Raw genomic sequence first — 19,201 nt, forward strand, 5'->3', positions numbered from 1 at the left:
CTCAGCGGAAAGATCTTTAGAAATGTTCTTGCCAAATGTTTTATTTAGTTCTTTGTCACGGGACATAGCTGTGCAGGGAGATTTTCCTAACACTTTCCAACCTCTAGGGCTGTGGGACGATTAGAATGTCTCTACATCAATACAGGAGGAGCAGGGCTCAGGTGACCTCATCTTTAGCATTTTGAGCCCGCCTAGATTTCTGGAATTACCAAGTTATTTGAATCAACGGCCTTAGCCCAATTTTGCAGAGGTTGTATAAGGAATCTTTAAACAGGGCATTTTTCCCCCTCTGTGGAACAGAAATTTCTGATGGAAAAATAGAAGGGAACCCAGGGATATATATCACCCCTGTAAAGGGCAGAGGACTGGTTTTCACCCTTGTAAAGGATAGAGGGCTGGTTTTCACCCCTGCTTTTCTCAAGCCTTTCCTGATGTTTCCTTTATGGAATTTGGAATAGGTAGCCTAAGGAACAGTCCTAAAGGGGAAGGGAGACATCCTCCCCACATGTGAAGGAGGGAGCCTAAGGCAGCAAGTTTGGACAGGCTGCTTCCCCATGAGAGACCCCACACCAAGTTCATTTTGATTTATGCCCCTGTGTTTTCTTTCTTGTTTTCTGCTGGGACTGTCTGGACTTCTAAATTACAGGGGGAACAGCTGGGGAACAGAAGAGCTGCTCTCGTCTGCTCTCTGGACTACCTCTGACTCTAGGAGTTGTGAGTGGCTCAAGGTTTCCAGGGTGGCCTGTGGGCTCTCCGTGGATCTGAATAATCCCGATGAGATCAGGAGAAAGGGCACGGGCTAGGAACATTTATGAGCAGAAGAGTCTTGATCCCTTTCTGGTTGAATGGAATGTCACTGTCCATAAATCAGCTGCCTCCTCTTTTTCTCTACCTCAGCCCCAGGGGGGGGGGGGAGGAAAAGAGGGGGAGTGGGTGGGGAAGGAGGAAGAGAGAGGGAGAGGGAGGTGGAAAGGAAGAGGGAGTAAAGGAAGGAGAGGGAAGGAGGGAGAGAGGGGGAGTAAGGAGGGAGGGAGAGGGGGAGGAGGAAAGGAGAGGGAGGGAGGGAGGGAGAGGGAGGAGAAAGAGAAAGAGAATGCCCCAGGCCCCAGTGAAGGTCAGGTCTGGCCAAGTTCTGGTCCTGATTCTGTGTCCGTGAGCTTCCAACCTGGGATGTACTGTTTCCCTTTCTTGGCTTTTTCATCTATCAGACGGGAGAAGAGGAGACCATTTTTAGTCGGTTTTTTTTTTTAATTGTGACATAATACATAGAGACAACATAAAATCTTCACAGCATTTTTGCTGTTACATTGTGCTTTGAGATGGGGGTGTATAGTCCCGGCTGTCTTGTTCTCAGTCTCCCTGGTGCTGGGCTTACAGAAACGTGTGCCCTTTCTGGGAGTGCATAAGTGGTGTTGTGCATATGTCCCACTATTGAGAAACAGATTTCTAGAACACTTTTATACTTCAAGTCTAAAATGAAACCTATTAAACAACTTGCCCTTGCTGAACAATGTGGTAACTACACGATACTTTCTTTCTCTTTTCTGTGAACCTGACATTAGACAACTCATAGCAAAGGAATCATTCAGTGCCTGTCTATCTGTGACATTCATTATAATGTCCTCGGGGTTCACCTGTACTAGACTGTGACAAGATCGCTTTCCTTCCTAAGGCTGAATAACTTTCCACTATTTGTCTGTTACCTATGGCTTATCTACAAATCCATAGGTGACTTGTTTCTGTATCTTGGCTTTTGTGCATACTTCTATTCGAAACACACATATAAAAATACCTGTTCAAATACTGGCTTTTGATTTTTTTAATATACATGTATGTACAGAGACACATCTAGAAAAGAGGTTACCAAATCATGTGATAGTCTTATTTTTTAAATAAATATTTATTTATTTATTTAATGTATATAAGCACACTGTCCTTGAAACACCAGAAGAGGGCATCATATCCCATTACAGACGGTTGTGGGCCACCACGTGGTTGCTGGGAATTGAACTCATGACTTTTGGAAGAGCAGCCAGTGCTCTTACCTGTTGAGCCATCATCTCTCCAGCCTCTTTATTTTCTAATAGTAATTTACCACACAGGATTTTGTTTGTTGTTGTTAATTTGGTTTTGTTGTTTGTTTGTTTGTTTGTTTGGGAGGTGGCTCTGGTTGCTTGTTTTAAATGGCTATTTTATGTTATGTGAATGAGTGTTTGGGCTGCATGAGTGTACATACACCACCTGCATGCCCGGTGCCAGGGAAAATGGAAGAGAGTGTCAAATCTCCTGAAACCGGAGTTCAGAGTTTTGTGAGCCACCACCACGTGGGTGCTGAGAAGAGAACCTGGGTCCTCTTTGAGAGCACCATGCGCTCTTAATTGTTGAACTAACTCTCCAGCCCCTGATTTGTTTTTGTTTTGGGGGTGGTTGTTGTTGTTTAGCTCAATGTGGTCTTGAACACATTGTGTAGCTGAGGCTGACCTTGGACTGCTTCTGACTTAGAAGGCATAAGAAACTAAATCTACCAGAGACTCTGACAGACTTTTTTTTTTTTCTTTGCAAGTTGGACTTTAGTTTTGTATGACAAGAAGATAATATACTCTTTAGGGCTTCTTGTGACTGGATGGTTGTGATTTTTTTGGGAAAGTGTAACATGGTAATGTTTTCCCTCTCAGGTTGACCCTTCTTCAGATCTGACTACATGTCAATCATTTCTCTAAATGCCCTTCATGTGTTAACACAACAGCATCCTTATGCAAGTATGAGCACTAAAGGACTCTTTGGACAGTCTCAGGATGCTTTCTCTTTCTCCACTCTGCTTCCCTGCCTTTTACAACTTTCAGAACCCCATTCCTGTATTCTTACCATTTCTACCAAGCTTCTCCTTTCTGCCCTCAGCTGGGCCTTAATCTCCTGAGATTCCTGCTTCTCTTTTGTCCTTAGCTAGAGAAAACTCATTCTAAAAAGAAGCAGCAACAGAAAACAAAAACTTGTAAAACATGTGTTTAGGTTTTCTGGGGGGTGGGGTAGGCGTGCATGTGCCAGGCCATGTTTGTTGGGACCAGAAGACAACCTGTGGGAATTGGCTCTTTCCTTCCTTCATGTGGGCTCCGGGGACTGAACTCAAGGTTGTCAGGGTCAGCAGCAAGCGCCTTTACTTGCTCAGCCTCATTCTTATCCGCCCTCTGCCCTTTGGGCTGGGTGTTAGGAGTTGATATCATCCTTACCCTTTAAAATTGTCTCCAGGCCATATCCTTCCCTCCCCACATAAATTACCCTCACACCTTATCCTCTGTCAAACCTATGAAGTATCATCAGACACCCGTCTCTAGAACTCACGTAGGGTTTTGGCCGCAGGCTTGTGACCTATCTATCTCTCCCTCAGGTTTGGCCAGATGTCAGCTGGATGCCTCATGTACAAGAGGGTAACCTGCTAACCCGCTGGCTCCGGGTCTTTAGCTGTAGCTTCTATCCTGCCCTGCTGGCATTTCAGCAGTCTTACGGAGCTGTGTCATTAACTCCAGATCACTCTAGCTGAAATCCCTAACCCTAATGTCCTTCCAAATCATTCATTCTCTCGTCTCCGAGACCCCTTTGGCTGATAGGGTCCAGATCAGCCCTCCTTCCTCTTCATCCACCCTCCACCCCCTCTTGTAGCCTCTGTTCTTACAGTGATCAGAATGATTTTCTCGTTCTTGTCCTTCAGTCTTTAGGGCAAGTTTCCCCTTCTCTGTCTCCTGTTTGGAAAGTCAAGCACCTTGCCTTTCTTAGGAACCAATGCTTTCTGCTGAGTTCTGTGTTCTTGCTACTCCTCAGATGGGGCTTCTCAGCCTCTGCCCAAATATTTGCCCTCATCTACTCTCCCTACAGACATGTCACCTCTCCAAATTCTTCATAGTTCTCTCAACCCTGCATTCCTACTGTCTCTTTCAGCCAGTCTTGCTCCTTTCCTTCCAAATACACACACACTCATGCACAAACAAGATCTGGATTTCCTTTTGACTAGTTGGTTCTCTAAAGCTTCGCTCCTATCTATAAGATATGTAGGTAGGTGTGAGGCTGGATTAAAATGTGAAGTATTATGAATGCCCGGTTACTTCCACTGAACTCATATGCAGTATGTCTGGGGGGCAAGGGTGGAGGAAGACCACTGAGTGCCACTCTGCACATCTTAATTGAAGCCTAACTTGCTTGGTAACTGGAGAAAAGAGGAAGAAATGGAATTTGCCTGCTCCTGCACCTCTGCTTTGTTATTAGCATGAGGTTGGACCAAATGAACGCTCAGTGAATCTCTTCCAGTGTTAACCATCTTTTTACAATAGAATTTCTCCTAGCAATGTCTTAAGTTTGTAACTGCCTTGGAGACAAGCCTTTCAAACTGGCTTACAAAAAGCCCTGTGTTCCTTCTACAGAACATTCTAAGCAAAAAAAAAAAAAAAAAAAAAAAAAAAAAAAAAAAAAAAAAAAGCTTCTGAAAGGCATTGAATTCATCTCTTAATAACCTGTTACCTCACTGTCCCTCCTCTTGAGAAAGCCAAACCAGTGTGTGTTTATGGTTTGTGGTGCCAAGCCAGTGTGTTTATATGTTGATGGTATGAGAGTTAGGTAATGTGATTTCCATCCAAGGTAGATATGCACATTCCAAAGGGATCTTCAAACTATAGCATGTCAACTTTGAGGCATACCTTCTATTCAATTCAATTTAGGCCAAAGAAAGGCTGCCGGTTTTCAGACAGATGGGGTCTTTTGTGGAGGGAGCTGGACAAAATGAAAAGAATGCAGAAATCAAGCAGACAACGGAGAGATTAGTTGAATCCAGCCTAGGCCAATGGCTGCTGAATTCCATCTACCCAAATTAAGCTGCTCTGAAAAGGGCCAGCATGTGCTATTTCAAGAGGGCCTGGCTTGTTCTGACTCCAGGAGATTGTGTTCATGTCAGTATAAAATATGAAACTTATTTTAACTGTGGGTTGTTAAGTTGAAAGGTTACAATGATTCTGATAAAGTCTGTAAGCAGAACTAGAATATTTAAGAGAATTCCTTCTCTGGTGGTCTAAGGTTTATTTGATTAAAATTACAACAAGGGCTCTTTAAATACTAGGGAAGTGTTTGCTTGTTTTGATTATAAATTTGTCCTGTCCAGCATCTGAATATAGCAACCTGAATATGGTACGTTTATAAATGCACTTGGAAATAGAGACTATTTAATCAATTAAACATGTAACTGAGATTGAGTATTTACAGTCTACTGTGTCAACTAGAGTTTCTGGAAACTTGACAGAGAAAAAGTTGAGAGTCTTTTACCTATTATATTCATTTTTCATCAAGAGTCAGGGTTTGAGTTAAAAAGTAACAAGAGGAGAACCAGTTTGTTTTCAAGTCACATTTGAAACCTTGAAAATGCAAATGTTTAGCTTAAAAACCAACTGACTGAGGTTGGGGAGGTACCTCAGTTACCAAAGAGCTTGCCTTGCAAGCATGAGGCTCTAAATTCAATTCTTGGATGGAACCTACATTTAAAAACAAATCAACAAACAAAGCAGGGTGGGGGATGTTGCCGACATGTTTCAATAAATCAGGACACTTCTCCAAGATTGGTGACTAGATTTCAAGCTCCAGCACTCTCGTGGTGGATGAATAGTTCCTCCCCCAAGCTGCCCACTGATCTCCATATTTGTGTGGTGGCACAAACAATAAGTAATTTGTTTTTTAAAAGTTGGGTATGGTAGTGGAGACAAAGAGATCCCTAGGTCTTATAGGTCTGGCAGCCTCACCTACATGATAAGTTCTAGGCCAGTGAGAGACCCAGTCTTTCTCTCAAAGAAAAGGTCGGCCACACTTGAACACTTAGGAGACTAATCAAGTTCTTATCTTTACTTTTGTAGGTCCACACTGCACAGGTGACAGATCAGGATTAAGCTAGGTCAAGGCAGCCCTCACTTTGGGTAATATACTGACTCAATGAGAAGTATTAATCCGTTTCTCAGCAATGGAAGTGCAATGTCAAGTTCACTGTGAAAACTTGACACCTCTCAAAACTGGGAATCAAACGTGATAAGGTAACAAGCAAGGTTTCTTAAAATAACCAGTAAAAATAACCAGTAAAGCGAACACAATCTACATTCTCTCCCGGCTCGCTGGGAAAATGGGAAATTGGCCAAATGGGAAGGCAGAGCAAAAGTATCATATCTAGGATGCCTGAGTCCTCGCTGTCATTCTCCATCAGAAGTCATCCCTTTGTCTTCTCCACTCCATTCTTGCTATGGCTCAACGCTCCATGTGAATTTAAGTGGCAGTGACTGTCTTTCTCCAAGTCTTGGATTTAGCTGTGGAATGGAAGGAGTGTGTCTTAGTTAAGGTTTCATTGCTGTGAAGAGACACCATGATCACTGCAATTCTGATAAAGGCAAACATTTAACAATATCAGAGGTTTGGTCCAATATCATGACGGTGGGGAGGATGGCAGCCTGCAGGCAGATATGGTACTGGAGGAGCCAGGAGTTCTACATCTTGATCTGAATGCCCCCAGGAGGAGAATGTCTTCTACAGGCAGCTAGGAGAGAACGCTCTTCCATGCTGGGCAGAGTGTGAGCATAGGACCTCAAAACCCACCCGCATAGTGACACACTTCCTCCAACAAAGAACTCCAACACCTACTCCAACAAGGCCATACTTTCTAATAGTGCCACTTCCCATGGACCGAGCATGTTCAAACCACCATAGAGTGGTCCAAGGTTATCGTCATAGAAGTGCTTACTAATAATGGTTATTCTTTTTTTTTTTTTTAAAGATTTATTAGAGTGAGCTCCAGAACAGCGAGGACTACACAGAGAAGCCCTGTCTTGAAAACAACAACAACAACAACAACAACAACAAAGATTTCTTTATTTATTTCAATATGTGAGTATACTGCTGATTTCTTCAGACACACCAGAAGAGGCCATCAGATCCCATTACAGATGGTTGTGAGCCAGCATGTGGTTGCTGGGAATTGAACTCAGGACCTCTGAAAGAGCAGAAAGTACTCTTAAGCGCTGAGCCATCTCTCTAGCCCATGGTTATTCTTAAATGTGTAGCTATCATCTTCTTGGAGACTATCATCAGGAGAGGTGAGGTTAATACCTCAATAGCAGGACTTTATTCTTTTATCTTTTGTTTTACAGATTCATATATTAAATATTTATCTCTTTTTATGTCTTGGGGCATTGATTTAAAAAAAAATGGTACACTAAACAAAACCTGAAGACTTCAGGTCATACCTTGCTTTAAATAGCTATATTCTTTCCAACCAGATTGCAAGTACTGCAATTTGCAAAGACAGGGAAGCACAAAGAAGAAGGCAAGGATGAACTATAGTTAGAGAAAAATCACCCCCAAATGTTTTGTGCACATTTCAACCTGCTTTTCCTAACCACGTGAGTACATATTGTCATGGCAGCCTTACACTTTACAAACGTGCTTGCCATTGCAAGATTATAGGACATTTTCTACTTTATACCACAGTGGTTAAAGCGTTATAGTGCTTACGTGCACTTGGGTTCTATTCCCTAACTGACCTTAATTTATTTCTTTAACTAGTCCTGGCCTGTTGCTTATTTTGTTTCCAGTCTTGTCTTTAAAAACATGGCAGTGTTGTTTGAGTTGTCCTTCAGATATCAAGGCAAGCAGCTTTAATCATGCAGGGATTCAGAATGAATGCAATCATCATCCTTTCTGAGAAACCCACTGAACACTGAGTGTGCCTAGCCAGGAGGGCCTGGAAACGGGAGCTCCGGCTTTAGTATGAGCACTGATGCTATTTGGTTCTACGTGGAAGAGCGAAACAAAGGGGCAGTATATACGCAAGCATCATATATGTCACACAATCTGATAAGTCAGAAATGATGCGACTAAAACATCAGAGAACGGGGAAATGTAAAATTCTATTAGTAACCATGTAGACAGTGAGTGAACCCAAAACATTCCTGTCTTAGGGTTTCTGTTGCTGTGATAACATAGCATAGCCTAAGGCAAAATCATGGTGTCTGTCACAGCAACGGAAAACTAAAACAAAGGAGTAGGCTAAAAATATCCAAATTCATTAATCATTGGAGACGTCACTCACAGTGGCGTGAACAGGTCTAACGTCCTTTCTTGTCTCATGTAATAGGAAAGACACAGAGCCCTGTGAACATTGGTAGTCAGAATGGAACGAGATCCTGAGTTCATCAGAGACACTAGTTTACAGGGCCAAAGGGACATTGAGTGACATGAGCCGTCATAACTGACCAAATCCATGAGTAATATCTATGACATTTCATGACTTGATTCCTTCAACTGATAAACGAAATAGCACAAAGGAGAGAAGTGGTCACATATTTATGGAGACAAGATATATATTGATTAGGGAAATAAAAGGAGAACTATTAATGGATCTGGCCTGTAGAACTTTTCTATTTGTGTTGGAACAAATTGTAAGAAGACACTTTTAGCACTCTGCGGTTACAAATGAGTGTGTATTTAGGTGGTATTAAGAAATGATCATTGTACTGGGTGGGGGTGGGGGGGGCTCAGCTAATAAGAGCTCTTGATGCAGAAGCATGAGGACCTGAGTTCAAATCTTCAGCACCGGCTAGAGTATGGTGGATGAAAAGGGCTAGGAAGGTCGCTGGGGTTCACTGGTCAGCAGCAGAATTCCGGATTCAGTGATCCATCCTGTCTCAGAGGAACAAGGTAGAGAACGGTAGAGCAGGGTACCCTGTCTTTTCTTCTGGCTTTCAGACACAGATGCACACCCCACACCCCCACACCCCCACACCCCCACATCCCCACACACAAAGGAATTGTTGCTTACTTGGATGTATAAAATAATGACATTCATGTAATACTAATTTGAAAAAGCATCACTAAATTTTAACATAAACCCAGACAGAAACAGAAAAAAATGCCCTTTCCCCCAGAGGTTTAACTTGAACTCCTTATGAGTTGACTACCATGTTGACACTTATTTTAAGCTATTCCAGTGGAAACAGAAAGGTGAATAAAGTAACGGAAACTAACTGGAGAAGGAACTCGGGAAAATGTTGACAACAACTGAGATGTGGGCACCTGGCGGCTGAGTGTATTCTTACGTGCATGCGTGTTTGATAACTTACATTATAAAAACATAAAGCTACAACAAAGTTTCAAGTAGGTAGAGTGGTGCCTTCCCCCCCCCCCCATTATTAGAGATAAATTCTTGGGCTTGAAATTGCAAAATCAAAGATTACACGTGTTTTGAAAACTCGTTCTATTTGAATGAATAAACTTTAAACCAAAGTTATTTATTTTCAGTAATGTAGAATTTCTGTTAAATGTCTAACATAGTGAGCACATGGGAAGACTTTCACTTTGTTGTTATTTGCCCAAGGATAACTGTCGGTGTCTCTTTGGATGACTGTCCCTATTCCTACAGAATATTAGTTGTATCATCTCCAGCCTGTTGGGTACCCAGCAGGGGAAGGTGTGAGGAGCAGTCTTTGTTCAATAATACCTCTGCTCACGTTTGGAAAAAGAACTGCAGTTGGCTTTCTGGGTTTTACTTTTGAAATGAAGAGAGGTTAGGATTTATGTCTTTGGCCACGTGGTGAGTCAGAGAGCCATCACTCCATGGTGTGGGAATGACTGAAACATGATGCTATGCCGGGTGGGAGTCCGGGGCATAGAGGGTGGTGTTTATGCCCAGGGAGAAGCAAAGTGGTGAAAAGCGTCAGGGTGGAAAAGGATGAGGGGACAGGTGTAGCTCTGAAAGGTCTCGGCAACACGAGATGGCAGAGCTTTAAAACAAAAATAACAGATGGGCAGGCATGTTGGGTCACTGACTTTAGACATTTTCAGATAAGATTTGAGTTTCAGCCTCAAGCCCTGTGTGGTGGAAGGAGAGATCGTGTTGCAAGTTGTCCTCTGACCTCCATATGGGCGTCATAGAGCATTTGTATGCGTGTGGCACACCCACAGGGTAAATGAATAAATGTACAAATGTTTTAAGAAAGAAATTAAAAACAAGAGGGGGAAGAAAGGAATTTCTTTTTAAATCTCATGCGTTAATGATTTGCCAGTGTCAGTCAACATAAGAGTTTGGTAGGTTACAGGAGACAAGTTTCTCAGCAATGTTCCTGTCTTTTTTTTTTTTTTTTTTTGCCACCACTTTGCCCCTAACTTTTAGCTGGGGCTCCTCTTCTACCCAAGATAGAAATAGAGAAGTATCATAGGGGGTTGTTCAGGTTCTGGCTCGGGGGACTATGTACGCTCAAGTACAGTCTACATGATCTGTTAGGAGCCGTGAGTAAGGTGAATGGTGAGGAAAAGACATGTGTATTGAGAAACAGTTTTGCCACAAAGTTTAAGTGCAAAGGTCCATGAGAGTATTCTGTGACGAATGCAATTTCGAAAGGTGCTTTTTAAAAGGGTGATAAAAACAGAACAAATGTCCAAAAAGTCACCCCTGTCTTGGGCAATGTTGTCATCTAAATGTGCTTACTCACTGTTCAAAATCATTCTTTTCAATGTTCCAAGTGTACACTAATGTGATGTAACCAGGATGAACATGGTTTAGAGTTAGATGCTCTGAGGACATGAAGAGACAGACATATCCCATTGATCTGGGAGAATGGAGACCAAATGCACAAAATGCAGCATCTGGAGAGTTTAGTAGAAATGGCAGGAGTGAAAAATGAACTCAAGTCTGTTTGCAGAACATGTGACTGAAGAAGGATCGTGACAGATCTTAAGAGACATCTGCACAATGCTTCATTTCTTACAGTCCTGCACTGAGGACAGGCATGGGGTCCGCCCAGCTCTGCTTGAGTAGATTCAGAATGCTTTGTGAGGCTGAGCGCCTTATATGGCTGGACAGTGTTCATGATTAGTCTGTTCTCAGTTGTAATACTGTAAAATGAACCTCTGATTAGCTTCTGGACATTGGCACTAATTCTGAGAATCTGGTACCCATGGCGCCTATCAATATTTGGAGGCTAATAATAGATTCCTCTCCTACTCTAAACAGTTTACTACCTTCAACCATAAATCTTCCAATACTCTTCTATGGTTGCCTAGGAAATCTGTAAGGTTTCTCTTGAACTCACTCTCTTCATTTTTAAATGTGTTATCTTTATCCTTCTTCTGTTAGGGAGCACCTTGTTGGCAGTAGATGGGGCTAATGTTTGCAAGCTACAGAGGGACCCTGATGGATGTTTCCTTAGAGATGCTTAGAATGATACCTTGCTTTTACAGACAGCGATTCTGGGACTCCAAGAAAATTAGCTCCATTTTGTTTTAAACAAGACTTCTATTCAAATGATATCTAATCTGATCTTTGATTAAAATATAGTTTATAAGCTGCTTGTGTCTAAAATAAGTAAGATTATTAAAAATAAAGAAATAAAGGTGTTGTACACCTATAATTTCAGTACTTGGGGGGTGGAAATCAGAAGGATCAGGAGTTCAAGACTACACAAGACCCCATTTGAAGAGAAGAAATGAGAAGAGAAGAAGGGAGGGGCTATTGGATCAGACTCACTGGGTGTGGAGTATGATAATCTACTTTTTAATGAAACTTTATAATGCTTTTTTCACAAATTGACATTTCAGAACTGTCTATTTGATGATTATTAATATAGACTTTTCCAACTTCCAGCTGTGTGGCGCAGAAGCAATTTATTAACATTTCTCGGTTGCAGTCTCCTCCAGACTAAGATAATTAATTCCTCAGGATTCTTAATTAAAATGATAACATGTTTTGGTTGCCTACCCAGCTGCCATTTCCTAGCGTAGTTGGAACATCCAGTGGAAACTAGTTTTATTTTTGCTGGGGTGGATACATTCCACATGTCAAAGGAAGGTGAGACAGAAGTCACTTAGGATGTGATACCCACCATCTCATTCTCCTCATCATGGACTAACTTACAGATCCACCCTGGATTTGATCCTCAAAAGGAGATGTGAAGGAAAACCCTTAACATTCCTTAAGCTGTAGGAAGGGACATGTGGGAGATGTACTTTGCTAGCTGTTGGAATGTCTGTGTACATCTGGAATCATCGAATCCACTAGGCAAGCTCAAATGGAGACGATGACCTTACTCTGAGAACAACAGTGTTGGAGGATGAATTCCCTGTCATGTTGTTGAGCCAAGTGTCAGTTATTTTTCTGTGGCTGTGATAAAACTCCATGGCCAAGGAAATGTATCCAAGCACGTTTATGTGGGCTATTGATTCCAGAGGGATTAGAGTCCATTGTAGCAACCATCCGTAGGCATCAGGGCAGAAGCAGAGGCCGAGCATATCAAAGACAAACGGCAAGCAAAGAAAGAGAAGTGAAGAACACAATGTAAACTCTCTAAGCTCTGTTCCAGTTACATACCTCTTCCAGCAAGGCTCCATCTCCTAAAAGTTCCACAACTTCCCCAAATAGGGTTGTCAACTGGAAACCAGGTATTTCTAAGGGCAGGGCCTATAGGAAGACATTTCTCTTTCAAACCATCATAGGATACTCAATCAACACAGAAAGAAAGCCACTCATGGCCAATAGTTTCATGAAGTAGGAAGCTCCTACTGTGTAAGCCACTTGTTTTGAGGATTAATAGGCATACTATGTAAATCCCTTATCGTAATGTCAAACATGTACTATTTATACTTTATTATTGATTAATAAAAATATTAATCTTCTTTTTTGCTAAACTCCGGGCAGGATTTATAGTGTCACTACAATTAGAAAATACATCTACTCAAAAATATTTGATGAAATGCAGCTCCCGCTTTTTGTTACAGCCTAATGAAAGTATAAATCAGCCTTCCTTCTAACCCTTGACTTTGCTGTAGATGTGACAGCGATGTAAACCTTCACTTAAATTTAGCCTTCCTCAAAGAGTGGTTATAATTAGAAAGGAAAAAAAAAAAAAGAGGGCTTCCACGCTTCAAGGGAAAACACACTGTAACTGAGAATTACTCTGGGCAAAAGCCTAACTTTATTATTTTCCGTAGGTGGCACCATAAGGGCATATGGAGGGTAGTTAGAAGTCAGTTAGTAGAGCCATGAGCTTTCTGGGCCACGAGGTATCGGAGGGAATTAGCTGAAGTTAGGTGCCCTGCCCAAGGTTATTCAAGGACAGTATGAACAAAGAGGGATTAGAATTCACACTCACACTGCCTAGAATTCCTGTGCGTGACTGGACTTTGGTACGTGATGTTACTTGGGGGCAACACTAATTATTGTGGCAACAATATCTCCAGAGGACAAGGGTAGGGACAATGGTGTCATTGACTTGTAGAGTGGCTCAACAGCAAGAGGTCTCTGAGATCATCCCAGCCAACACTCTGTTCTTACTGGGGATGAAACTGACATCCAGAATGACGTAGCCAGGGCCAACTGGTCCAAAAGGCGAAGGATGAGCTTGAGGACAGCATTGGCCCCTGACTTTCTTTCCCTCTTCATCTCATTTATCATGAGTTTTTTTCAACTCTTTGGAGAAACTGTGGACTGTTTTCCTCCCATTTCTTTACCAGATTTACTTAAATTTCACTTATTCTATCATCTAGTTACAGCAGACTTCCCATGTATCTCTTGACTTCTCAGGTGTGCTAGGCCATTATGAACTTTTATGGCTAGTTTATCAAGCTGTTTTTGGAAGGAGGTCATAACATCTTCTGTAGCTCTGTAACTTAGTAATACTTCATTTCCAAACTGCATAAGTGGAAATTAGAGAGTCATTTCTCATGGCTAAACAATCATTATAACACATTAGTCACGTTAAGGGTTGGTCTTAGCATAACACACTAGACTTATTCTTATCTTTTAAAAAAATAAACTGCTTTATAAATCTCTTGCCTTGTGGGCAAGAGGAATGAAGTTTGATCCAGAATCCACATCAAAGTTTCAAGTGTGGTGATGTACATTTATGGTTCTAGTGCTAGGAAAGAGGAAGCAGGAGAATCATTTTTATCCCGTTGGTCAGCCACGCCAGCCTTTTGGCATAGTGCCTCAAAGGGAGTGGATGGCATTCTGGAAGATGACACTCAAGGCTCTCCTCCAGCATCTACATGAAGAAACATGATTACACAACCACATACACTCATATCTGTGTGCGTGCGAGCGCGCGCGCGCACACACACACACACACACACACACACACACACACACACACACACACGAGAGGGGACTGAGAAAGTCAGAGCTAACAATTGCTGATTTACAGAAGAGGAAATTGGGGCTCAAAGCCATAGCTTATACAACTGTACAGCTGGAATCAGAAGCAAGTCCATTGGAACGAAGCTCTTGACAGATTTCCAAACAAGACAGAATGGGAATTCTGGTGTGTTTAGAAGCACAGAGAAATAATTTAGTCCTAAACACTGACCGCAGAGAATACTGAAGACAGAGTGACCTGGGAATATTGAAGAGAGAGTGACCTAGGTCATTAACAGAAGTACCGAGGGCACAGGATTCTAGGAAAAGAAATGACTGGACTCTAAAGGGTTGCCTATTTCTCAATGTGTTTTGGATCTGAACCTTCTGAAAGCCTACCAAGAGTATGTCTGGTTTGGAAAGAACCTTGGCCCCATCTGACAACCAATAGCAGATGCCAATTAGGAGTTGAAGTTTTCAGATGGACACATTCTTTGCAAGGGGAACTGTGCTCTTGAATCCTGTGTCGTGGGATAGAAACTACCTCACTCACCTTTGACAGATGGACCAGAGCAAGGGTTTAAGAGAGCAGAGTGTAAATTTAGACTTTGTCAAGTCTGAGGACAGTAGAATGACCTTGAATCATTGTCTTTCACCTCTAAATTCTCTGCTCTAAAGTCGGGTAATAATGGTAGTCAAGTTTCTAGCTTTGAGGTGAGAGTTCAGTGAAGGATTGACTTCACACGCATAGAGCTGGGCAGTAGGTAACTCTGTGTTCACTGTAGTGTGCACTGACTGTCATCAGTGTGAAACATGAGCAATTAGAAGAGTGTTCAAAAAAGGAGGGCTCTACTTTTTCACTTCCTTTATAGATTTGTATTCCTACCATCTTCAATAGGACATACCCAGTTTTTTAGACTTTGATGTCCCTATAGAAGTCAACTCAAGAGCGTGCTTCCACATTCACCATCATACTACGTGATGACAGGAAGACTCACAGTTGGCATGTCTGGTTCTCGTTCTAAGCTATGTTTTTGATACAATGGGTTACCTCTGAGTTTACCAAATGTCCATCTTCCTCAAGAACACTGAAGGGTAGTTGCCTCATTTGTGCCTGTGAGATTTTATTTATGGAAGTGACTGAGAGACATGGAGAAACTAATGCGACTGGAAAAAGAATTTATCACTTATGTTTTCAAAGAAGAGGATGAATGTCCATCATTCTGGGCTACAGGGGAGTCACTGGGTTTGGTCAGGAGCCTGAAAGGAGTGAGGGGAAAATCATAAACTGTAGCCTTGTTTTTATAGAAAAGGCAAGCAGGGCAGTCAGCATTGGCAGGCTTGAAGTTCCTGGAGGGCTTTGAGATGCAGGGCCTGAGCCTGCCTGGCCCACACTTCGGCCCTGAGGTGACAGGGCATAGGCGACATTGGCTTAGTGTCTGCAGGTGAGATGAAAAGCTTGTAGTGGTGGGGGCTTGGGATTGGCTGGTTTCTATGAATAACGCATTTATATAAAAAAATAATTCACTAGCTCTGGGAAGAGTGGTCTTCCTCCATGTTTGGAAGACCCCTCCTCAGTGTATTAGAACATTTCAGAACACAATAAGTAAACATTTACAGTTAATATTCTCATGTGCATACCTTCACCCTCTTTGGTGCCTGCAGTCAGTCCTCCAGGTTCTCTGGAAATGCATGACATCATAGATGTCAAGGTTAAACGCATAGGACGGGCACCTTGGGGTAAGGAGAGACAAAGATAAGTCATCAGAAACTATGGCAACTCCCAGTGCCCTTTAGTATCATGGCTTTGTGACCAGAACCTTCATTCACTTCAGCTCTGCAACTGTCAATGCCATGAGAATGTTCAGGCTGAGATTCTAGGCAGAAGTCTGTATTCTAACTGTGGGTCTCACCACGTCAAAGCAAACAACACCCAGCTCCCACCCACACAAGGGCATGCATGTGAATTATTCACTGCATCTGACTCTCTTTTATGGGCAGCTATTCTTGTAGCCAGGGTCAAAGACTTAAATGGTTGAGTTGACTTGCATAGTGCAGCAGTTTACAGCTACTGTAGGGAACTTTATGTTACTGGCGCACAGACTCTTGGAGCAAGAACAGATTGTAGAGTTATTGTCTGTGCATATCTGCATTGCAGGCAGATAAGCGGGAAGCTCAGGCTGTGATCCTTATTGTGGTATTGTTACTGGGCAACTCTGATAAATCACTGGCCTTTAGTTACAATAAAGAAAATCTCAAGACAACAGTGTTGGAAGAACAATGTATTCTTTGTCAACCGTGCACATGGCTTTGATCTCAGATATTTGATCTCTCTCAGTACTTACTGAGTTTGACTAGATTGTAAGCTCCTTCAAGTTCTGCTTTTAGTTCCCCCATTTCATTATAGTCTCTCTCTCTCTCTCTCTCTCTCTCTCTCTCTCTCTCTCTCTCTCTCTGTGTGTGTGTGTGTGTGTGTGTGTGTGTGTGTGTGTAGGCTGGAATACAATCTTGGTTATTTTTCCTTAGAAGCTGTCCTTTTTTTTTTTTTTTCTTTTTCTTTTCTTTTTTTTTTTTTTTTTTTTAAAGACAGGGTCATGTTCCAGTTTCTCCTTCTTTTCATCATTCTTGTGGATCATGTGTAAGCTTTCAGCTACTTCTCCAGGACCTGCCTGCAGCTTCCTACCATGATGGTCAGAAACTAAGCCTCTAAACTCTAATAAAGCTCCAAATTCAATGCTTTTTAACATATAAGTTGTCTTGGCCGTAGTGCCTTCTTTATGGCAATAGACAAGTAACTCATTGTTGGGGTACGCTGTGTGAATTTGTGTTTCTGTCCTTCCTTACCTACCTAAGGCATTCTCTGACCGGCTTTAATAAAAATCGGATGGCCAATTAGCTGGACAGGAAGTAGAAGGTGGGACTTCCTGGGAAAGAGAAAGGAACTTTGGGAAGAAAATGAGGAAGAGCCTTTTTCCAGAAGACGTGAGAGGAGATGGAGGTGACTGTGAGTGTGGAAGGTCTAGCTAGCCATGTGGCTGGATGGGGATGGGTTAACTTAGGTGAACTAGTACAGAGTTTGTCCAGCTAAGGCCCAAGCTTTGAAATATTAAAAGGTCTCTGTGTGGTTGTTTGGGGGAACTAGCTGGTTAAGAAATAAGAGTCGGTATATAAATTTCCAGCATTAATTAATTAATGTCGTAATTGTATTTATATATTAACTAATTAATTAATACACAAAGAATATTAATAATAATTTTTTTACAACTAATGATATCCATGGAGGCCTTCCCTTTTCTGGAGAGAAATGGAGAAGTGGATGGGGTAAAAGAGAGAGGGGAGGGAAAGGGGAAGGACTAGGAAGACAGGAGGAAGGGAGGGACTTGGGGGAGAGGAGGGAGGGACTAGGAGGAAAGGAAGGAGGGAAAACTGCAGTCAGGATGTAATTAATTAAATAATTAAAAGAAAATTAAGACACTAAGATAGGTTGCTTCTATGCAATGCTTGTCAACCCCAAAACCATTGTATAGGTATACCCACCAGCAAACGGTTGTACATCCCACCATATTTAGGAAGCACCTTTATTATCCATGTTTATGCACTCATATCCATATGTCATTCATATCTATACTCATATCAGCCACTCAGGTCTACACATCACAGGTATTGTCTTGGGGTGGTCGTGGTTCATTGCTGCCCTTCTTATCTAATTTAGATAATCCTTTCCAGTGTTTGCTTTTGCAGCCCGTGAATGGATTGTTAACTTGGAGAGTGGAGTTGGGTGAAATCTGTGGACATAAGCTCTCTTGTCCTGCCTAGGATATCTTCAGTCAAAACATTCAGAGAGCCACTGCTCAGGACCAGTTTTCATGTCTTGATTGACGTGTTACACTGTGAAGTATAACGCAGTTTCTTGCTGCTAGTAATTGAAATGTCCTTTGTGAATGATTTCTATTTCAATGTAAGCTAAGGAAGACTCACATTCATTCCTAGAATAATGTCATTCTTACTTTCCCCACACACTACCTGCAAATGCAAATACCCCATCTGACGATTCAGTGTAGTCCATGCCTACTGTCTTCTGCTTACTTATCCTGAATCAGGGATCCAGGACGAAGTCACTGTTTGAGGCACACAGTGGGGAGATGGAGGGTTCAGGATGCAAACTTGAATCTTTCATCCTCATGTTCAGTACTCTATCACATTTCTATATTTTTATTAGATAGGTGGAATTAAATGATTAATTAATTTCGCTCTTTGCTTTGAAATATTGCATCGAACAGTCATCCATATCTAAATGATTTTTTTTTCCTTAAACACAATTATTTCTATGGCCTTTTCTTTCTAGTTTACTGATTCCGTACATCTTATGAGAAAGGGGACTCAGTTTACAGACTCTGGGTAATGCACCGTACCCAAGAAATTCCTCCTTCTATAAACTGGAGCAAGTTAACCATACAAGGAATAAATCAAAAAACTATGAGTGTCAATATTTACAACACTTGCCTACAAGAGCAATGTCTGCCCTCCAGGTAGAACACTTCAAATTGCCTGGAGATGTATTCTTAGCCTTTGGGTGTAATGATACTATGGAGAAGTTATCGTTTTGTTTAAGACAGTGTCTTGCTGTTTCAGGAGTGTGTTGCCTAGGCTGGCCTTGAACTTCTGATCCTTCTGTCCCAACCTCCCAAGTGCTGAGAATGTAGTTATGCATACCCAAGCTTTAATCAGTTCTAATAGAAAATAACATGCTGGGCCTTTTCTGGTAACTCTAAGGGAAAGTGAGTCTCCTGCCTGGGACTTGCTGATGGAGTGACAGGATGACAGGAATGGAGGGATACCTTTTTTTTTTTTCATAATATGGGAACCACAGTCAGAGTCTGAGCTGATCACCTTCTTCTCAAAATGGCCTCAGTTTCTCTAAGAATAGAAGAACTAGTGTTGTCTACATCTGAAGCTAGGATGCTTCTCTCAAGACTTTTTAGTTATAAAAACCCAACAAATTTGGATCAGAATTCAATTATTTCTTTAAGTCAAAAATTAAAAAGAAATGTTTTAGGGGACTGG

At 41.9% G+C, this 19,201-nt stretch overlaps 1 long non-coding RNA gene across 1 annotated transcript; it reads right to left on the minus strand.

Moving 5' to 3' along the window:
- Positions 1–8,551: 8,551 nt before the first annotated feature.
- Positions 8,552–15,874, minus strand: LOC143435695 (uncharacterized). The gene is made up of 3 exons (XR_013106163.1): positions 15,779–15,874; positions 12,377–12,466; positions 8,552–8,694 (listed from the first exon to the last, which is right to left on the minus strand). It is a non-coding gene; the product is annotated as an uncharacterized LOC143435695 (long non-coding RNA).
- Between the last annotated feature and the right edge of the window lie 3,327 nt (positions 15,875–19,201).

Source organism: Arvicanthis niloticus, chromosome 22, assembly GCF_011762505.2.
Source record: "Arvicanthis niloticus isolate mArvNil1 chromosome 22, mArvNil1.pat.X, whole genome shotgun sequence".
Classification (NCBI taxonomy): Eukaryota; Metazoa; Chordata; class Mammalia; order Rodentia; family Muridae; genus Arvicanthis; species Arvicanthis niloticus.